The sequence below is a fragment of the Neoarius graeffei genome, chromosome 18 (genome assembly GCF_027579695.1).
Source record: "Neoarius graeffei isolate fNeoGra1 chromosome 18, fNeoGra1.pri, whole genome shotgun sequence".
NCBI classification, from domain to species: domain Eukaryota; kingdom Metazoa; phylum Chordata; class Actinopteri; order Siluriformes; family Ariidae; genus Neoarius; species Neoarius graeffei.
Genome location: NC_083586.1, coordinates 64939348 through 64962800, shown reverse-complemented (window position 1 = coordinate 64962800; position 23453 = coordinate 64939348). Strand labels below are relative to the sequence as shown.

The 23453-nt window shown below is 43.2% G+C and overlaps 1 protein-coding gene across 1 annotated transcript in view; it reads right to left on the bottom strand.

The window, feature by feature from the left end:
- Window positions 1–23453, bottom strand: part of LOC132865823 (B-cell receptor CD22-like) — a gene marked incomplete at its 5' end in the record, with an annotated part of 55855 nt that overhangs the window by 19028 nt on the left and 13374 nt on the right. The gene's annotated exons all lie outside the window — the stretch shown is intronic.

Below are 23453 nucleotides of genomic sequence, written 5' to 3'. Positions count from 1 at the left end.
GCTGTTAGCTTTTGGCTAACCTGCTCATGCATCTGGAAGATTGTGTCTGCACCAGAGTAAAAACTGCATCGTATGTATCGTGTACAGGACATTTTAACACCTCAGTCCAATGTGTGAACAAATGAACCAGTTGCCCAGCAACTGAGGAAGTGAAATCCCCCCCCCCCAATCACCAAACACACAGTACACACTGTTTAAAACTGGGTCTAACTTTAAAATAAGTAATTTATAGGTATTATGGGTTTTTAGTGGATTGTGTGGTCTATTTTATCTTACTATGAGAACTTCTGTGCTCCGTAATGCGATACAACAAACATTCAGTAATTTTATCATCTATATCTAAATGATGATGTAAACCCTTCATAAAAAAACAGCCTCACTCATTGCATGAAATTGAGCTAATGCTGATGCTAATCTTTACAATTGCTAATCCTTGCTAATGCTAATGCTTGTTGAAAACTCCTCTAGGGCCCACTGTACATCCTGGGGGCAGATCTTTGTGAACAGGGGCCGGATTGGGGTCAGCTGAGGGAGTAAAAAAAAAAAAACTTTTAAATGTTGAACCCAACTCCTGAACCATTCGGGTCTTGACGAATTCATCTTTAACATGGTGTTGAATTGTCCTGTAGTGCAGTACTGCTGCTCTGCCACACGGGGCAGTAATGAGCAGTTACTTTTCAAACACTCATCTCACATTTGAATCCTGATTTAAATGTCTCCCTTCATCACTCAGAAGTGTGTAGCACGGGGGAAAAAAGAAATCCATAAAACACTGCAGCTACAGAGAATATTACAGCTAGAAATAATCATGAGTGAAGATCATTAAATTACATTCATGGCATTTAGCAGACGCTTTTATCCAGAGTGATGTAAAACACACCCACAGCAGCCTGGGGAGCAGTTGGGGGTTCAATGCCTTGCTCAAGGGCACTTCAGCCATTCCTGCTGGTCCAGGGAATCAAACCTGTAACCTTTTGGTCCCAAAGCTGCTTCTTTAACCATGAGGCCATGGCTTTCCCCATGAATGAATTATATTCATAAATATTGAAATATTTGGTTTGGTAGCATCGAATATTCTTATCATATTGCTTATCCTATGTGTCACTCTACCCAATGGAGAATGAGCGTGGAATATTACAGGATAATCTGCTTTTGCATTCACTACTGCTCTTTTTGCCTTCTGTCTCATCTCTCTGTATAACCGCCTGCTTTCATCATCTCTCTGATCGTCCCAATTCTTCTTTGCTAGCCGCTTCTCTTTTATAATTTCCTGCCCTTCTTTGGTCCACCACCATTTCTCTTTGTCTTCCTTCCTCCTTCCCGATGACCACCCTAGCACCTTCCTTGCTGCCTCTGTTACTAGTATAGCAGTAGTATTCCAATCTTCCGGCAGACTTCCATAACCACTCAGTGTTCGTCTCATTTCTTCCCTAAACTCCTTCTGATGTTCAACCCCTTTTAGTTTCCACCACTTAATCTTCGGCGGCACTATTTCACGCATCCTCTTTGTCACTTTCAAGACACGACCACTCGTTGTTGTCGAGCTACACTCTTCCCTGCCATCACTTTACAGTCTCCAATCTCCTTCAGGTTACCCCTTCTGCAGAGTATGTAGTCCACCAACCTGGTTCAACTCATCCCCATTTACATTCCTATGGTGAACAAACAACCTCCCAGCATTAGGTGTGTGAGAAAATGGTCGGAGGAGAGCAGCATGGCACTGAGGGACTGTTGTGAGACCACAGACTGGGAAGTGCTGTGTAGTCCACATGGGGAGGACACTGACAGTCTTACACACTGCATCACAGACTACATTAATTTCTGTGTGGAGAACACTGTGCCAACCAGGAAGGTACAGTGTTTTTCCAACAACAAACCGTGGGGACTCCTGACCTGAAAACCCTGCTGAATGAGGAAAAGAGAGCATTCAGATCTGGGGACCAAGAGGAACTGAGGACAGTGCAGAACAAGCTCAAAAGGGAGATAAGAAAGAGCAAGGAGAGCTATAGGAGGAATCTGGAGGAGCACCTGCAACAGAACAACATACGAGAGGTGGGGAGGGGCCTGAAAACCATCTCTGTCCACAGTAAAGACAGTGGGAGGGGCCCTGAATTTGGAGACCTGAAATGAGCAAATGAACTGAATCTGTTTTTCAACAGGTGGGTTCTGCACCCACTCCCTCCCCCACCCACCAGAGCCCAGACCAACCGGTGCCTCTATCACTCCCCCACTGCCACACCTCTCCCCCCTCCTCCAGGTAATCACAGACATCAGTTGCACCCTTCTCATAGCTTTCAAACCCCCCCTTGCCGCTTTATTCCCTGTGCATGAAGCACATAAGTCTCAATCTTGTCACCAATAGAGATCTTGCAGTCACGTGACCGGAAAGTACACAACCCCCATCTTGTCCGTCAAAAACACCGCTGAATACTGCTGCACTCGTGTACAGAATGGATCAATTTCAACCGACGGACTACACGGCTCATTTTTCTAATGAACAGATAACTAGATATATGTCTAAAATAAACGATCTACAGATTTGTGACCCTTATGGCTTTCCGGACGGAGTTTTCACGACCGGATTTTGAACTGCCAGCGGAATACCCGGACGTGTATGATTACCTCATTAACTTTCCCTTGCTGTTCAGTGGTGAAGCACTGCGTGCTTATAAATCTCTGGACAGTTTTCTTTACAGAAATTCAGGATTTGTCAGCGACTCAGATATGGCATCTTGTAAACAAGAAAATGATCCTCACTGGATGGGTAAGTCACTTAAGTATTGAGTATAGCACTGACCAGCCGATTATAGAATAGAATAAGGTAATTCCAAATCGTCCGTCTTGTTTACATGGATCTGGCGTTGGAGAGGTAGAGGCTTGGCAGTGGAGGTTTGAGTGGCTGTTTTCTGAGCTTAGTCAACCGGCCGCCTCTGCCTGTAGCCTCGCTTTTGCTTCTGCTCCCGGCGCCACCTCCTTCGCTTTGCTTCCAATAACAATCCACGGAGACCCCGGAATGTTATTTTTTATTTTTTTTCTCGTCCAGAATGTTGTGCATGCGATGGAAATCGCTACAAACCGTCATTTTCTGCTGGAAACCAATGTCCAGTAAGTCCATACGGTTGTAGTGGATATTGAAGTCCGGAACAGACGAACAACACGCAAAAATACACACAAAAAACATAAAAAACGTGCACAGGTAGGGAGAGCTTGTAGCCGCAGCCGTTGTAGTAGAATTGTATATAGTAGGGTTTTCCAGAAGAAAAGGTAGAAGTAAAAGCAGAAGTAGAACCAGAAGTAGAAGGCGGAATATGGCGTTTGACCGACACGATGGCGTCTGTCACAATCTGGATCGGCTGTGACGTCACATGCAAGTGCTCCATAAGCTGAATCTTCTGAACAGCAGAAGATTTCATCAGAAACTCGAAACGAAACACATTTGACCAATGAACAGAGTTACATGTATTGACCCTGATGGCCTTCCACACTCCATCAGCACAATCAAACCAACAGCCCCATCATCCTCCTTTCTCCTCTCTGTTCCTGGAGTCCTCCTGCTCTACTAATGTCAGTGTTTTCCCTTTTCACAACACACCTGATTCAACACTTCAGCTAATGAACAAAGCAGACGTGAGTGTGTTAAAGCAGGAAAATACTCTCTCAGACAAAAGGACTAAGATTACATTATTCCTGTAGCAGGGCTCAGAAACATGACAATAGGGGTGGGGCCACAAGACCAAATCAAACTACAGACCAGACTTGTAGACATTTTCAGGCACACAGAATACATCACTAAAGACTTCTGAAGAAACTGTCAGGGGGAAAAAAAAAACACCAGTTATGACAGTTGCTGTGGCCTGTCAGTTGGTCTGTGCATCACCATGGCAACATGCTACTGTGGCTTCTTTGGTAACTATTTCCATTGACGGAGCAAAAATAACCAAAATATTTGGCCAGATTGTGTCTGACATGTCAGTTACTTGATATTAATTCCTTAGTAACAGATCCGTCACACTTGCAATCCTTTCTATCTGTTATATTTTTTATATCCTGTTTATCTGCCGCTTCGTCCCTACGGCTGGGTCACAGCCACGCCGATATTCACTATAACAGCATTCTAGCTCATGTCATATTGTTTCATTAACTATAAACATCAAATTCATCAAGGAAAATAAGGAACCATGAAAAATATGGGGGAAATGCAACATTTTACCATTTTAAACATTCAATAAACAATATTTTAACATTCACAGATTGAAAGTGTGATAAAAATCCATAAAAATCCACAATTATCTCAGACATAATCTCTCAGAAATCAGTATTATGCTGAATATCCATCATTCCCAGCACAGATACGTCATCAGCAAAAGTTACCAAAAGTCACGTAGTTCCAAATTTAACACCACAAACTACAACTGCATTAAAATAATCAACACTGAGCCTCTCTATGTTCAGGAAATGTACACATAATGAGGAAATTTAGCAATTAAAACATATTAAACATAAATGTGTTCTTACTGTGTGTTCTCGAACCTCATGTCCAGCAAACAAACGAGGAATAAAGAAATGTGTGAGGAAATGAGGGTGTGGTTAAGACGTGTTGCAGATGTTTGCATTAACACACCACTTGGTTTCCTCTTTTGCTGCATTAGTCCCTTCTTCTAAACAGAAGAAATTACACAGAAAAGAAGAGATAAAAGATACACATCTTAAAGTAATTTATAGGTATTATGGGGTTTATCAGACTGTGTGGTCTATTTTATCTTACTATGAGAACTTCTGTGCTCCGTAATGTGATACAACAAACATTCAGTAATTTTATCATCTATATCTAAATGATGACGTAAACCCTTCATAAAGAAACAGCCTCGCTCATTGCTTGAAATTGAGCTAATGCTGATGCTAATCTTTACAATTGCGAATTCATGCTAATGCTAATGCTTGTTGAAAACTCCTCTAGGGGCCACTGTACATCCTGGGGGCAGATCTTTGTGAACAGGGGCCGGATTGGGGTCAGCTGAGGGAGTAAAAAAAAAAAAACATTTAAATGTTGAACCCGACTCCTGAACCATTCGGGTCTTGACTAATTCAGCTTTAACATGGTGTTGAATTGTCCTGTAGTGCAGTACTGCTGCTCTGCCACACGGGGCAGTTATGAGAAGTTACTTTTCCAAACACTCATCTCACATTTGAATCCTGATTTAAATGTCTCCCTTCATCACTCAGAAGTGTGTAGCATGGGGGAAAAAGAAAACCATAAAACACTGCAGCTACAGAGAATATTACAGCTAGAAATAATCATGAGTGAAGATCATTAAATTACATTCATGGCATTTAGCAGACGCTTTTATCCAGAGTGATGTAAAACACACCCACAGCAGCCTGGGGAGCAGTTGGGGGTTTGATGCCTTGCTCAAGGGCACTTCAGCCATTCCTGCTGGTCCAGGGAATCAAACCTGTAACCTTTTGGTCCCAAAGCTGCTTCTTTAACCACGAGGCCATGGCTTTCCCCATGAATGAATTATATTCATAAATATTGAAATATTTGGTTTGGTAGCATGGAATATTCTTATCATATTGCTTATCCTATGTGTCACTCTACCCAATGGAGAATGAGCGTGCAATATTACAGGATAATCTGCTTTTGCATTCACTACCACTCTTTTTGCCTTTTGTCTCATCTCTCTGTATAACCATCTGCTTTCCTCATCTCTCTGATCATCCCAATTCTTCTTTGCTAACCTCTTCTCTTTTATAATTTCCTGCCTTTCTTTGGTCCACCACCATTTCTCTTTGTCTTCCTTCCTCCTTCCCGATGACCACCCTAGCACCTTCCTTGCTGCCTCTGTTACAAGTACAGCAGTAGTATCCCAATCTTCTGGCAGACTTCCATTACCACTCAATGCTCGTCTCATTTCTTCCCTAAACTCCTTCTGACGTTCAACCCATTTTAGTTTCCACCACTTAATCTTCGGCTCCACTATTTCACGCATCCTCTTTGTCACTTTCAAGACACGACCACTCGATGTTGTCTAGCTACACTCTTCCCTGACATCACTTTACAGTCTCCAATCTCCTTCAGGTTACCCCTTCTGCAGAGTATGTAGTCCACCAACCTGGTTCAACTCATCCCCATTTACATTCCTATGGTGAACAAACAACCTCCCAGCACTAGGTGTGTGAGAAAATGGTCGGAGGAGAGCAGCATGGCACTGAGGAACTGTTTTGAGACCACAGACTGGGAAGTGCTGTGTAGTCCACATGGGGAGGACACTGACAGTCTTACACACTGCATCACAGACTACATTAATTTCTGTGTGGAGAACACTGTGCCAACCAGGAAGGTACAGTGTTTTTCCAACAACAAACCATGGGGACTCCTGACCTGAAAACCCTGCTGAATGAGGAGAAGATGGCCTTCAGATCTGGGGACAAAGAGGAACAGAGGAGAGTGCAGAACAATCTCAAAAGGGATATAAGAAAGAGCAAGGAGTGCTATAGGAGGAATCTGGAGGAGCACCTGCAACAGAACAACACACGAGAGGTGGGGAGGGGCCTGAAAACCATCTCTGGCCACAGTAAAGACAGTGGGAGGGGCCCTGAATTTGGAGACCTGAAATGAGCAAATGACATGAACCTCTTTCTCAACAGGTGGTTTCTGCACCCATTTCCTCCCCCACCCAACAGAGCCCAGACCAACCTGTGACCCAATCACTCCCCCACTGCCACACCTCTCCCCCCCTCCCCCAGGTTAACACAGACATCAGTTGCACCCTTCTCACACCTTTCAACCCCCCCCTTGCCGCTTTATTCCCTGTGCATGAAGCACATAAGTCTCAATATCGTCACCAATAAGCTGAATCTTCTGAACAGCAGAAGATTTCATCAGAAACTTGAAACGAAACACATTTGATCAATGAACAGGAGCTACATGTATTGACCCTGATGGCCTTCCACACTACCTCAGGACAATCCAACCAACAGCCCCTGCCCCATCATCCTCCTTTCTCCTCTCTGTTCCTGGAGTCCTCCTGCTCTACTAATGTCAGTGTTTTCCCTTTTCACAACACACCTGGGGCGGCACGGTGGTGTAGTGGTTAGTGCTGTTGCCTCACAACAAGAAGGTCCAGGTTCGAGCCCCGTGGCCGACGAGGGCCTTTCTGTGTGGAGTTTGAATGTTCTCCTCGTGTTCGCGTGGGTGTGCTCTGGTTTCCCCCACAGTCCAAAGACATACAGGTTAGGTTAACTGGTGACTCTAATAGAGATCTTGCATGTGACATCACAGACGCCATCGTGTCGGTCAAACGCCATATTCCGCCTTCTGGATCTGCTTTTACTTCTACCTTTTCTTCTGGAAAACCCTACTATATACAATTCTACTACAACGGCTGCGGCTACAAGCTCTCCCTACCTGTGCACGGTTTTTATGTTTTTTGTGTGTATTTTTGCGTGTTGTTCGTCTGTACCGGACTTCAATATCCACTACAACCGTATGGACTTACTGGACATTGGTTTCCAGCAGAAAATGACGGTTTGTAGTGATTTCCATCGCATGCACAACATTCCGGATGAGAAAAAAAAAAAAACATTCCGGACGAGACCAGATTGCGAGACCAGTGGGGTCTACGTGGATTGTTATCGGAAGCAAAGCGAAGGAGGCAGCGCCGGGAGCCGAAGCAAAAGCGAGGCTACAGGCAGAGCCGGCCTGTTGACTAAGCTCAGAAAACAGCCACTCAAACCTGCACTGCCAAGCCTCTACCTCTCCAACGCCAGATCCATGTAAACAAGACGGACGATTTGGAATTACCTTATTCTATTCTATAATCGGCTGGTCAGTGCTATACTCAATACTTAAGTGACTTACCCATCCAGTGAGGATCATTTTCTTGTTTACAAGATGCCACATCTGAGTCGCTGACAAATCCTGAATTTCTGTAAAGAAAACTGTCCAGAGATTTATAAGCACGCAGTGCTTCACCACTGAACAGCGAGTGAAAGTTAATGAGGTAATCATACAAGTCTGGGTATTCACGCTGGCAGTTCAAAATCCGGTCGTGAAAACTCCGTCCGGAAAGCCATAAGGGTCACAAATCTGTAGATCATTTATTTTAGACATATATCTAGTTATCTGTTCATTAGAAAAATGAGCCGTGTAGTCCATCCGTTGAAATCGATCCATTCTGTACACGAGTGCAGCAGTATTCAGCGGTGTTTTTGACCGACACGATGGCGGTTGTGTACTTTCCGGTCACGTGACTGCAAGATCTCTATTGACTGTAGGTGTGAATGTGAGTGTGAATGGTTGTCTGTGTCTATGTGTCAGCCCTGTGATGTCCTGGCGACTTGTCCAGGGTGTACCCCGCCTTTCGCCCGTAGTCAGCTGGGATAGGATCCATCTTGCCTGCGACCCTGTAGAACAGGATAAAGCGGCTACAGATAATGAGATGAGATGAGACAACACACCTGATTCAACACTTCAGCTAATGACCAAAGCAGACGTGAGTGTGTTAAAGCAGGAAAATACTCTCTCAGACAAAAGGACTAAGATTACATTATTCCTGTAGCAGGGCTCAGAAACATGACAATAGGGGTGGGGCCACAAGACCAAATCAAACTACAGACCAGACTTGCAGACATTTTCAGGTACACAGAATACATTACTAAAGACTTCTGAAGAAACTGTCAGGAGAAAAACAACAACAAAAAACCCACCGGTTATGACAGTTGCTGTGGCCTGTCAGTTGGTCTGTGCATCACCATGGCAACATGCTACTGTGGCTTTTTTGGTAACTATTTCCATTGACGGAGCAAAAATAACCAAAATATTTGGCCAGATTGTGTCTGACATGTCAGTTACTTGATATTAATTCCTTAGTAACAGATCCATCACACTTGCAGTCCTTTCTATCTGTTATATTTTTTATATCCTGTTTATCTGCCGCTTCGTCCCTATGGCTGGGTCACAGCCACACCGATATTCACTATAACAGCATTCTAGCTCATGTCATATTGTTTCATTAACTATAAACATCATTATTCATCAAGGAAAATAAGGAACCATGAAAAATATGGGGGAAACGCAACATTTTACCATTTTAAACATTCAATAAAAAAAATATTTTAACATTCACAGATTGAAATTGTTCTAAAAATACATAAAATTGCACAATTAACACAGACATAATCTCTCAGAAATCAGTATTATGCTGTATATCCATCATTCCCAGCACAGATACGTCATCAGCAAAAGTTATCAAAAGTCACAAAGTTCCAAATTTAACACCACAAACTACAACTGCATTAAAATAATCAACACTGAGCCTCTCTATGTTCAGGAAATGTACACATAATGAGGAAATTTAGCAATTAAAGCATATTAAACATAAATGTGTTCTTACTGTGCGTTCTCAACCCTCATGTCCAGCAAACAAACAAGGAATAAAGAAATGTGTGAGGAAATGAGGGTGTGGTGAAGACATGTTGCAGATGTTTGCATTAACACACCACTTGGTTTCCTCTTTTTGCTGCATTAGTCCCTTCTTCTGAATGGAAGAAATTACACAGAAAAGAAGAGATAAAAGATACACATCTTAAAGTAATTTATAGGTATTATGGGTTTTTATCAGATTGTGTGGTCTATTTTATCTTACTATGAGAACTTCTTTTCTCCATAATGTGATACAACAGACATTCAGTAATTTTATCATCTATATTTAAATGATGATGTAAACCCTTCATAAATAAACAGCTTCACTCATTGCTTGAAATTGAGCTGATGCTGATGCTAATCTTTACAATTGCTAATCCTTGCTAATGCTAATGCTTGTTGAAAATTCCTCTAGGGCCCACTGTACATCCTGGGGGCAGATCTTTGTGAACAGGGGCCGGATTGGGGTCAGCTGAGGGAGTAAAAAAAAAAAAAAAAAAAACACTGAAATGTTGAACCCGACTCCTGAACCATTCGAGTCTTGACTAATTCAGCTTTAACATGGTGTTGAATTGTCCTGTAGTGCAGTACTGCTGCTCTGCCACACGGGGCAGTAATGAGCAGTTACTTTTCAAACACTCCTCACATTTGAATCCTGATTTAAATGTCTCCCTTCATCACTCATAAATCCATAAAACACTGCAGCTACAGAGAATATTACAGCTAGAAATAATCATGAGTGAAGATCATTAAATTACATTCATGGCATTTAGCAGACGCTTTTATCCAGAGTGATGTAAAACACATGCACAGCAGCCTGGGGAGCAGTTGGGGGTTTGATGCCTTGCTCAAGGGCACTTCAGCCATTTCTGCTGGTCCAGGGAATCAAACCTGTGACTTTTTGGTCCCAAAGCTGCTTCTTTAACCATGAGGCCATAGATGAGTTATATTCATAAATATTGAAATATTTGGTGAGGTAACATGGAATGTTCTTATCATATTGCTTATCCTATATGTATTATGTCACTCTACCCAATGGAGAATGAGCATGCAATATTCTTACAATATTGCACATTGTTTTCACCCATAGTTAGCTGGAATAGGCTCCAGCTTGCCTGCGACCCTGTAGAGCAAGATAAAGCGGCTAGAGATGATGAGATGAGATATTGCACATTGTCAAGACAACATGACATCACACATCAGTGACATAAAACTTCTGTGGTAGTGAGCGACAGTGACAATTGCTTCCTTAAAATGGAAGATTTTAAAAGAATTTTGGCTGCCAGTTCGCTCCATTGTGTGTAGCTGTCAATGCTGATTTTAAAAGTAACTCAATAAATTATACAGGGAATATAAAATAATAATAATAATAATAATAATAATAATTGACTGTGGGGTGGCACGGTGGTGTAGTGGTTAGCGCTGTCGCCTCACAGCAAGAAGGTCCGGGTTCAAGCCCCGTAGCCGGTGAGGGCCTTTCTGTGCGGAGTTTGCATGTTCTCCCCGTGTCTGTGTGGGTTTCCTCTGGGTGCTCCGGTTTCCCCCACAGTCCAAAGACATGCGGGTTTGGCGAACTGATGGCTCAAAATAGACCATAGGTGTGAGTGTGAATGGTTGTGTGTCTCTGTGTGTCAGCCCTGCGATAACCTGGTGACTTGTCCAGGGTGAACCCCACCTCTCATCCATAGTCAGCTAGGATAGGCTTCAACTCGCCTGTGACCCTGTCTAGGATAAGCGGCTACAGATAATGGATGGTTGAAACCTGAGTGAGAAATATCATCCTAAAAATATTAAGATAATAATAATGATAATAATAATAATAATGAGTAAAACATGATTTGCATGCTCCATGAGCACTACAATACACACCTCTAACTCTGATTTATTTTTATTTTCTCGACAGTAATAGTAAGCGAATGTTGTGAAGAAATCGGAGATTTTGTGAAAATGAAAGATGTAAATAAATATTTGTAACACATTCTGATAAAATTAAAATCATCAATCTCTCCATCACCTGTGGATGTGAGGAGAATCAGCACCATGGACAGATCCACCATCTCCACCTGCACTCAACCTCATTCCACATAATCCGAGAATCCAGAGTAACTCTGCCCTCTAGTGTCTGATATTGGGATTGACAGAAGATGGGAGTCACATGAGGACATCAGGAGTGTGTGTACAGTATATACAGTGTGTACTGTAGGTTGATGTGAGCACTGAAATTTGAACAGACCTCCATTTGACATGTATTTAATGTAAATTTATTCAAGAAAAAAGTAAATGAGCTCATTTAAAGGCAAACTGCAACAGAGACCACATGATAAACATTATACAGTATATTTATATAATTCACTGGATCCTGTAAGTCATATTGAGATTGAACCTTCTTATTTAATATGTTATTGAGTTACAGTTAAAAAAATTAACTAAATACACAAAAATAATGCTAAAGTAACGGATATATACTAAACAACACGACAACAGTCATAAACAGGAATAAAATATACTCAGGGCAAGGTGTAAATATTTAAAATATTCTGGTATACTCCATAAGATAAAAATAATAAGTAGCATGAAACTCATTAACAAAAAAATAATTCATATTATAAAATACAAAGCATCATAATGCATTTATACATCAGAAAGCAACACAACAATGATCATAAATAGTGTTGCACCGATACCGATACCAGTATCGGGCGGGGCCCCGATCTGGCACTAAAATGGTGGTATTGGTATTGGCGAGTAGCAAGAAATAGGGCGCCGATACCATTTACCGATGCTAGTATGACACTTGAACGCAGCCTTCTCTCTCCCGACACTCACTACACTCTGTGTTGTGTGATCACACATGATCACTGTGCATGCCTGCCAAGCACGCCAAGCAGCTATTGCTATTGACCTGCTCCAGACCAATGAGAGCGGGCCAATAGCCGCTCTTAACCAATACAGGGGCAGCTTTTTTTTTTTCATGCGGAGGAAAAACAAACCACGAGAAGAAAATGTCAGCGCTCTGGATATATTTCAGCATAGAAACTCCGGCGAGTACAATGGCTACATGCAAGATTTGCGGCCTGAAAGTTTCGAAAGGTGGAGTTAAATCGGCCGGTTTCAATACCTCGAACCTGATAAAACATTTGAAGACGAAACATGTGAACGAACACAAAGACTTTGAGGTTGCAGCAACTGCTAGCAAGAGAAAGGGGGATGGACCGCAGCAACAAACCCTGGTAAAATAGTCCTTTATTTATTTTACCAAATTCTGGCTGCACTTAGAGTAGTGCACATCAGCCTAGACCTAGTTTACAGGAAGAAATCATTTCTTATGTCAATTCTGATTAATCTGATTTGTTCTTACCTCAGATACTCCTTAATGCTGCTATCTCTCAAATATACCTCATATGTATATTATTTCTTATTTTAATATAATTTTACTTTCTTACTGCTGCACTAGTATTATACATGTTATAATTTCATGAAAGTTGCACTATTTTGGCCTTTGAGAGCCAAAACTCAGGGTTTAAAAGAGTTTATTCAATTATTAATGTAATTTTACTTTCTCACTATTTTGGCCTGTGAGAGCTAAAAGTTTATTGAACTATTGTCAGTCATCCATACCAGGTAGGCAATAAAAAGTTCTACTGGATTCACTTTGTATTAGTCTTTTTCCTGTTTCACAAAGGTAAGCAGCAGCCTGACAAAGCCATGATAGCAATGATTTTACATCCAAGTATGCAGCTCTTCATTCATATATACACATATATATATATATATATATATATATACACACACACACACACACACACACACACATTTCAAACGGAGTGGTATCGGTATGGTATCGGTATCAGCCGGTACTGCACAGCCAGGTATAGGTATCGGGGCAAAAAAAATGGTATCGGTGCAACACTAATCATAAAGCACACTCTCACATCGAAAAGTGATCTCACCCTTCACACCAATCTCACACCTCACCCTTCACACCGATCTCACACCTCACCCTTCACACCGATCTCACACCTCACCCTTCACACCGATCTCACACCTCAACCTTCACACTGATCTCACACCTCACCCCACGCATATAAACTGATTAACCCTCTGGGCTCTGAGGGTATGTTCTGGCACTTTAACGATTTTGGTTTGCTCTGATTTTGTTGTCAATTTCAACAACTCTAAGCAGTGTTTTCAAAGTCATAGGATTTTTTTTTTTTGTTTTCAGCACAAGTTCTGTGACAATAATATCTCTGTAGTCTGTATGTTATGCTTGTACTTAAAAAAAGATAAATGAAGATGTTGTAAAAAGCAGTTTTAGAACTGCTTTGGAATGTGTGGGTTAGGGTTTTGCTGGGATTCGAACCTGGTTCACTGGTGTGATAATCCAGCAAACCCCCACTAGGCCACCAGGGGGATGACGCAAATGCAGAGGCGTGAGGCGGAAGTAGAAAAGTATCAAAAAGGTTTATTTACAATATATACAGTCCAACGAAAATAATCCAAAACGCTCAGAAGATGAAGGGAAAAATAATAAATATCCAAAGTACAAAACAAAAGCCAAAAAACCAGAAAAGGCAAAAATACCAACGCTCAGAAGATCCAAAAACACAGTAAATACTAGGTCCAAAAAGAAAAGCAAAGTGCAAAACCAAAAAGACAAGGAACACGGTACAGAGGAAACTGGAGCTAAACATAACAGCACAAAGACTCCGTGACAAGAGGACTGAACTCAGGGGTATAAATACACAAACTAATTAAGGACAGGGTGGGGCAGGAAACAGGCAATAAGACAAAAACAAAACACAGAACACAGTGGTGACCTCTAGAGGCCAAAACAAACATGACCAGAAAAGAAAATAACAGCGGCCTCGAGAGGCCAAAACAGTCCCAGTCCTAACAGGACCCACCCCAGGAGCGTCTCCTGACGTTCCCAGGACGATCAGGATGGGCCGAATGGAATTCCCGACAACGTTCTTTGTCTAGTATGTCCCGAGCTGGGACACAGCAGCGCTCCTCAGGGCCATAGCCCTCCCAGTCCACAAGATATTGGAGACCCCCGCGAACCCAGCGGGAGTCCAGCAGGCGGTGCACGGTGAAAACAGTCTGACCCTGGAAGATGCGGGGGGGCGGGGGGTTCCTAGGGGCAGGGGCATACGTGGATGTCAGTACGGGCCGCAACAGGGAAACATGGAATGTGGGGTTAATCCTTAGTGTACGTGGTAACTGGAGCTGGTAGGAGACAGGGTTAACTCTGCATACAACCTTGAAGGGGCCAATGTAGCGAGGAGTAAGCTTGCGGTTCTCCACCCATAGCGGAAGGTCCTTGGTGGACAGCCAAACCCACTGCCCAGGGCGGGAGGTGTGGGCAGGTCTCCTATGGCGGTTGGCCTGAGTCTGGTTGGTACTGGAGGTCTGGATGAGTGTCCTCCTGACCTTGCTCCAGGTCTTGCGACACCATCTCATGTATTGGTTGACCGAGGGCACCCCAGCGTCCTCCTCCTGGTCCAGGAACAGAGGTGGCTGGAACCCAAATTGGCACTGGAACGGCGACAGCTTGGTGGCCGATGACTGCAGGGTGTTTGTGGGCGTACTCAGCCCATGGCAGCCAGGTGCTCCACGATGTCGGATTATCCATAGCCAGGCCTCGCAGGGTGGTTTCCAGGTCTTGGTTGACCCTCTCCGTCTGGCCATTGGACTGGGGGTGGAACCCAGAGGAGAGGCTGGCAGTGGCCCCGATGAGCTTGCAGAAGATTTGTAGATGATTTACTGGAATTTTTTAATTTAAATATGACCCAAATTATGGATGATATTGCTCCATTCAAAATCAAAAGAATCAATGATAAGCAGAAAGCACCATGGAAGCAGTACCCGGCTGTTAAACTGCTAAAGAGAGAATGTAGAAAGACTGAAAGAAAATGGCGCAAATCTAAACTTCACATCCATTATCAAATCCATAAAGAGATGCTTTGTAATTATAATTATGAAATTCGTAAAGCAAGACAGTCTTTCTTCTCCAATATCATCAGCAGGAATATGAACAATGCCCGTGTGCTATTTTCAACAGTAGAGAAGCTAACTAATCCCCCACCACAATTAGCACCTGAACTTCTCTCAGTTAATAAATGCAATGAGTTTGCATCCTTCTTCAAAGGTATAATTGATAAAATACGGCAGAATATTTCTCATAATATATCTCAGTTGCAAAAAATTGAAAAACTGCAATCACCAATGACACAGATAGATAACTTCAACACAATGTCAGAATTTTGTTTAATTGATTATGAGACTCTTGAAAAAACTGTACAAAATCTCAGTTCCTCAACATCTGAATTGGACATTCTGCCCACCAACTTTTTTAAGTCTGTTCTTCATCTTATAATTACAGATGTGCTTCAAATTATAAATACATCCTTGGAGACTGGTGTTGTTCCTGTGTCCCTAAAAAAAGCTGTTGTAAAGCCCCTTCTTAAAAAAATAATCTGGATCCTTCAGTGTTAAATAATTACAGGCCAATATCAAATCTACCATTTATCAGGAAAATCCTGGAAAAAATTGTCTTCAATCAATTAACTGCCTTCTTGATATCAAACAGCCGTTTTGATAATTTTCAGTCAGGATTTCGTGCCAATCATAGCACTGAAACAGCGCTGATTAAAGTTATAAATGACATACGTCTTAATACTGATGCAGGCAAAACATCGGTCCTGGTATTACTGGACCTCAGTGTAGCTTTTGATACTGTTGATCACAACATACTGCTATATCGACTTGAACACTGGGTTGGATTGACTGGTAAAGTTATCAATTGGTTAAAATCATACTTAAAGATAGAAGCTTCTTTGTTACCCTGGGAAATTGTTCCTCAACGTCAATGCCCTTGACCTGTGGTGTCCCCCAGGGGTCGATTCTTGGACCATTACTTTTCAACCTTTATATGCTCCCACTTGGGCAAATTATCAATAAAAATTCAATTTTGTATCACTGCTATGCAGATGATACCCAAATTTATTTTGCTCTATCACCAAATGATTATGCCCCCCTTGAATGTCTCTACCAGTGTATCGATCAAATCAATAGCTGTATGTCACAAAATTTTCTTCAGCTGAACACAGATAAAACAGAAATAATTCTATTTGGAAAAAAAGATGAAAGACTCAGGATTACCACTATTCTTGACACAAAAGGGATTAAAACTAAAGAAATGGTTAAAAATCTTGGTGTTTTCATTGACAGCGAGCTAAACTTTGACAGTCACATGAAAGCAATCACTAAAACGGCATTTTATCACCTAAAAAACATTTCCAAACTAAGAGGACTTATGTCAAAACATGATCTGGAAAAACTAATACATGCCTTCATCTCTAGTAGGGTTGATTACTGCAATGGCCTTTTCACAGGCCTGCCAAAAAAGACCATTAAACGACTTCAGCTGGTTCAAAATGCAGCGGCTAGGGTTCTCACACGAACAAAAAGAACAGAGCACATTACTCCAATTCTAAGGTCCCTTCACTGGCTTCCAGTAAGCTACAGAATTGACTTTAAAGCATTGCTGCTGGTGTACAAATCTCTAAATGGTACAGGGCCCAATTACCTCTCTGATAAGTTGCAGCGGCCTAACCCAATCAGATCTACCAGATCGCAACAGAAAAATTTACTATTAAAACCAGTTGTTAAAACAAAGTGTGGGGAAGCAGCTTTTAGCTACTATGCAGTACAGCTATGGAACCAACTGCCAGAGGACATTAAAAATGCTTCTGCTGTTGGCAGCTTCAAATCTAGGTTAAAGACCAAGCTGTTTTCAGATGCTTTCTGTTAAATAATTAATATTTTTACATTTTTTATAATCTTTTTCTCTGCATGTTTTAAATTTATTTTAACTTTATTCTATTTTATTCTGCTAGGTTTTTTTTCTCTCTTTCTTTTTCTCCTTTTTCTTTTTGGCATTTTAATATTTTATTTCTACTATTGTTTAATTCTTATTATTTTCTTTTAATTCTTTTAATTAATTATTTTAGAATAAAGAAAATTATTTTATGTAATTTTATTTCTCTATTGTTTACTGTTTTTGTTTTTACTTCTGTAAAGCACATTGAACTGCCATTGTGTATGAAATGTGCTATATAAATAAACTTGCCTTGCCTTGCAGAAGCCGTGCCACACTCGGGAGGAGAACTGGGGCCCCCGGTCAGAGACGATGTCCTGTGGAAGACCAAAGACTCGGAAGACGTGATTAAATAGCAATTTAGCAGTGTCAAGGGCAGAAGGGAGTTTGCACAGTGGTATAAAGCAGCAGGCCTTGGAGAATCTGTCCATCCACAATGACCAAAATGACAGTGTAACCTTGAGACTCAGGGAGACCCGTGATGAAGTCGACTGCCACGTGGGACCAGGGACGCTGGGGAATGGGCAGAGGATGCAGGAGACCCTGGGGACGCTGTCGCGGGTTCTTGGTTCTGGTGCAGACCTCACAGGACAGGATGAATGACCTTACTTCCTTCTCCATGTTAGGCCACCAGAAGCGTCTTTTCAGGAAGTCCAGGGTCCTCCGAGCTCCCGGGTGGGCGGTGAGTGGGGAAGAGTGACCCCACTGGAGAACCTTGGCCTGGGCTTGACGAGGGACGTACAGGAGGCCCGGTGGTCCCGTCCCAGGATCAGGGTCCCGGCGTTGAGCTTGTCGAACGGTCTCCTCAATACCCCAGCGGACAGGAGCCACAATCCGGGATACAGGGATGATAGGCCCAACTTCACTCTCCCTGTTGTTGGGTGAGAACAGCCTGGAGAGCGCGTCCAGTTTGGTGTTCTTAGAGCCGGGCGGTATGATAGGGTGAAATTGAAACGGCTGAAAAACAAAGCCCACCTAGCCTGTCGTGGGTTCAGCCTCTTGGCTTGCTGGAGGTACTCCAGGTTCTTATGGTCCATCCACACCAGGAATGGATGTTGCGCTCCCTCCAGCCAGTGCCTCCACTCCTCAAGGGCCCATTTAATCGCTAGCAGTTCCCGATCCCCCACATCATAGCGGGACTCCGCAGGGCTCAGGCGGTGGGAGAAGTAAGCGCAGGGGTGCAGCTTCCCTTCCGAGCGTTGAGAGAGCACCGCGCCGACACCACTGTCCGAGGCGTCCACCTCCACGATGAATGGTTGGGAGGTGTCCGGGAGAACCAGAATAGGTGCCGTGCAAAAGCGGTGTTTGAGGTCATTAAATGCCTTTTCCACCTGAGGGGACCAGACATAGGAACCACCAGTCCTTTTGGTGAGGTCCAACATAGGTGCTGCTACGGAGCTGAAGTTCCTGATGAACTTGCGGTAGAAGTTAGCGAATCCTAAGAACCGCTGAACCTCCTTAACGGACTTGGGAGTAGGCCAGTCCCGGATGGCCAGGGTCTTGGCTGGGTCCATTTGGAGTTGCCCCGTTCGTATGATAAATCCCAGGAAGGAGACCTCGGGGACATGAAACTCGCATTTCTGGGCTTTAGCAAACAGATTATTCCGTAAAAGTCTCTGGAGGACTTGGCGGACATGGTGGCGGTGCTCCTGTAAGGTCTTCGAGAATATCAGGATGTCGTTGAGGTAGACAAAAATGTATTGATTAATCATATCCCTCAAGATGTCGTTGATAAGGGCCTGAAAAACAGCTGGTGCATTGGTGAGTCTGAAGGGCATGACCTGGTACTCGTAGTGCCCTGATGGGGCGTTAAAGGCGGTCTTCCACTCGTCTCCCTGTCGGATATGGACGAGATGGTATGCGTTCTGTAAGTCCAACTTGGTGAAGATGGTGGCGCCTTGGAGCAGGTCGAATGCTGTGGACATCAGCGGAAGGGGATAGCGGTTGCGCATGGTGATCTTGTTCAGGCGCCTATAATCAATACATGGCCGGAGCCCCCCATCCTTCTAGCCGACAAAGAAGAAGCCGGCACCAGCGGGTGAAGTGGAGGGTCGAATGAACCCAGAGGCCAAGGCCTCCTTGATGTACTCCTCCATGGCCTTGCGTTCTGGCTGAGAGAGGGAAAACAGTCTGCCATGAGGAGGGGTAGTCCCAGGGAGCAAGTCGATGGCACAGTTGTAGGCACGGTGCGGAGGGAGAATGGCGGCCCTGCTCTTACTGAAAACTTCCTTGAGATCCCAGTACTCTGTGGGAACTTGAGATAACTTGGTGAGATCGGGAGGCTCGGCAGGAGACACAGGAGAGCTAGAGACCAGACGAGGCATAGCAAGCAGGACCCCACTCCACAACCTGGCTAGTGACCCAGTCTATACGAAGGTTGTGGCGGGTACGCCAAGGAAGACCTAGAATAACTGGGCACTCAGGTGAAGGAATCAGGTGCAGGGATATTTCTTCCTTGTGACCTTGAGACTGGAGGAAGACTGGAGAAGTAACTTGGGTGACTCTTCCATCACCTAACGCTTGGCCATCGAGGGCAGACACAGACAGTGGGACTTCAAGAGGCGCAGTCGGGACATTGATGCTTTGGGCGAAGTGGATATCCATAAAGTTTCCAGCCGCCCCTGAGTCTAACAAGGCTTGACAAGAGTGGACAGACTCACCCCAGGAGATGGAGACCAGGATGTAGATTCCTTGGCCAGGGAGTCCAGGAGAGAGGGTAGGCCCTGTCACAACCCTCCCTCGGCTGGACGGGGTGGTCCTTTTCCCAAGAGCTCGGGACATGATGCTCAGAAGTGACCAGGCTTGCCACAGTAGATGCAGCACTTGTCCCTCCTTCTGCGCTCCCTCTCGGCTACGGAGAGACGAGTACGGCCAACTTGCATGGGCTCTGGACAGTCACTGGAGGAGGTAGACGGGCTCCAGGTAGAGGCAGGGAGGCTCAGGACTTGGTGGCGTTCTCTCATCCTGTTGTCAAGGCGAGTAGAATGTGAGATCAGAGTTTCGAGGTCACTTGGGCATCCGATAGAAGACAGACCATCTTTGATGGGGTCAGACAGACCATGGTGGAAGGCTGACACCAGGGCAGTCTTGTTCCATCCACTTACTGCTGCAAGGGTCCGGAATGAGATGGCGTAGTCTGCAACGCTTCCCTCTTGTCGGACAGACATGAGCTTCCTGGCTGCATCTTTACTGATGTCTGCCTGATCGAAAACCCGAAGCATCTCCTCCGTAAATAGCTTGAAGTCAGAACACTCAGGTCCCTGTCTTTGCCAGATGGCCGTTGCCCAAGCTCATGCCTTACCAGCTAACAAGGCAATCTTGCGGCGATCCGTAGTGTAGGTGGTAGGCTGGAGCTCCTACACTGAAGGAGGCACTGGAGCGGGATCAGGATGAGGAGATGCAGGCAGAGGTGTCAGCTGTGCCAGGGTTTTCCCAATTTGCTGAAGCAGTTCCTCGTGGCAAGCAAGGTCCTCACATTGGCTGGTGAGCGTACGTCCATGAGCGTCCATGGTCGCTCCGAAGCATGTCAAAGCTGCCATAATTCCCTGAAGGTTGGCCTGGTAGACAGTTGAAGCAGCCTCTGCTGAGTCTGTCATGACGGAGTCTTTCTGTTAGGGTTTTGCTGGGATTCGAACCTGGTTCGCTGGTGTGATAATCCAGCAAACCCCCACTAGGCCACCAGGGGGATGACTCAAATGCAGAGGCGTGAGGTGGAAGTAGAAAAGTATCAAAAGGTTTATTTACAATATATACAGTCCAACGAAAATTATCCAAAACACTCAGAAGATGAAGGGAATAAGAAATATCCAAAGTACAAAACAAAAGCCAAAAAAACAGAAAAGAAAAGGCAAAAATACCAATGCTCAGAAGATCCAAAAACACAGTAAATACTAGGTTCAAAAAGAAAAGCAAAGTGCAAAACCAAAAAGACAAGGAACACGGTACAGAGGAAACTGGAGCTAAACATAACAGCACAAAGACTCCGTGACAAGAGGACTGAACTCAGGGGTATAAATACACAAACTAATTAAGGACAGGGTGGGGCAGGAAACAGGCAATAAGACAAAAACAAAACACAGAACACAGTGGTGACCTCTAGAGGCCAAAACAAACATGACCAGAAAAGGAAATAACAGCGGCCTCTAGAGGCCAAAACAGTCCCAGTCCTAACAGTGTGAAAAAAAAACAAACATGATCTTATCCATTGTGTCAAACCATTTTGGTCACTTGAGGTGATTCTGTTCAGTCTGAGGAATGGATCAAGCACAAAAACTTAAATCTGCTCCTTTGATTTGCACAATTAACTGGCCGTCAAAAAATTATCTCCGATTGTTTTGGGATAGACTTGTCCAGGGTGAACCCCACCTCTCGCCCGTAGTCAGCTGGGATAGGCTCCAGCTTTCCTGCAACCCTGTAGAACAGGATCATCGGCTACAGATAATGGATAGATGGAAGTTTTGGGATAAAGGGTTGGCAGTGGGAGGGGTATTCAATGAGAAGTTTAAAAAAAATCCATTCCATTCAATGAGAAGAGTGAAAACACTGCCAACTCTTCATCCCATCAGGTTAACTCTTAATCCCATCAGGTCAAGTCCCAATGGGTAAGGTCATGCTTTTTCACACATTCCAACACAGTTCTAAAACTGATTTATACAACACCTTCATTTATCTGGTCTCTGACTTAATTTTGGTATTTGACTTCATTTTGGTATTTGACTCTATTCAGTGTGTCTTGAAATTAACTCTTGTACTGTTTTACTCAGTTCAGAGCCACAGTCAACTCTGTTACTCTGTTACACAATTACTCTGCAATATTGCTCCAACTCCAACTCCAAATTTTACTCTCTAAACTCAAAATAGAGCAAAATTAACTATTTTTTGAGGAAAATACTTTTAAATCTGGAAAAAAGCCCTGCTCAGTCATTTCTCCTGCATATGCACTACAGCGCCCGCATATCAACCAAACTGCTCATCAGAAACAGAAGAAAAATTCCAGTTACTCGAGTTGATCTGTGCTGGGATGGAGTCATAGTTTTAAAAAAAGGCACCGTTCATCATCAGTGTCGCAGTTCTCAAGATTGAATTGAATCATTGTCCTGAAATATGAGTTGAATCATAAATTAATTCACTGTCCTGAAATTGAATCACTGTCCTGAATCATGAATTGAATAATGAATTGAATCGCTGTCCTGAATCATCCAAAGTGCATAAAATCCGCGTGCCATCTCAACAAGTTTTACCTCCAAATAGCCTGAACTATGTCAGACAGATTTTATTCTGTTCATGGTGGGCGTTCCCACCACAAAAGAGAAAACCAATCGAAACCGAAAGAGTGAAAATGATTATCATGCCATTACCCTGTGAATGTTTATCTTTTATGAACGTGTAATTGCGCGCTCAGTGCTCCGACTCTGGTGTGACTGAGGAAGGTGACAATTTTATGTTTCATTGAATTTAGGTAATTTAAAAACTATCATTTTTTTGGCAGTGGGCACACAGGAAAGTGTAAAGTATAAAGTTTCTGTCAATATGTTTCTCATGCTTGTATGACAAAAAAAAACAAAAACCTTGAAGATATTTATCTAAATACATGACCTACTCATTCCAAACCTGCCGAGCTTCACCGGAGAAGCTCTCGACCCCAGAGGGTTAAATGATAAATTATAAATGAGTTTATAACAGTACTGGCTTCAGATAAGTTAATATACAGACAGTATAGTATTGAGAAGGTATAAATATAATCAACATTAGTTATTGCTAATGTTAGCCAGCTAGCTTGCTGCTAAGGATAATTTTTTGAAGTTCACTCCAGTAGAACAGAACCAACACTGTGGTTAAACTCGCTCTTTTTGAGCTTCACATTCTCTGAGAGAGCAAACAAAAGATGTCATCTATGATCCATAAGCGAGTCATCTACATTTATATTTATCTCATGAAGCTAACACGTTTAAAAAAAGTTGCATAAAAACAGTTCTTTAAATATTCCAAATGTGAATGGGAGCTGACAGTTTCATCGAGATATAATTTTTTTCCTAGTTATCCAGTGTTCTCCAGTTGTGAAGTTTAAAGTTGGTATACATTGGAAAACATGATATACACATCAATACATCAGTAAGTTTCGAAAAATAAGGATCCTGTGACTGTGTCCAT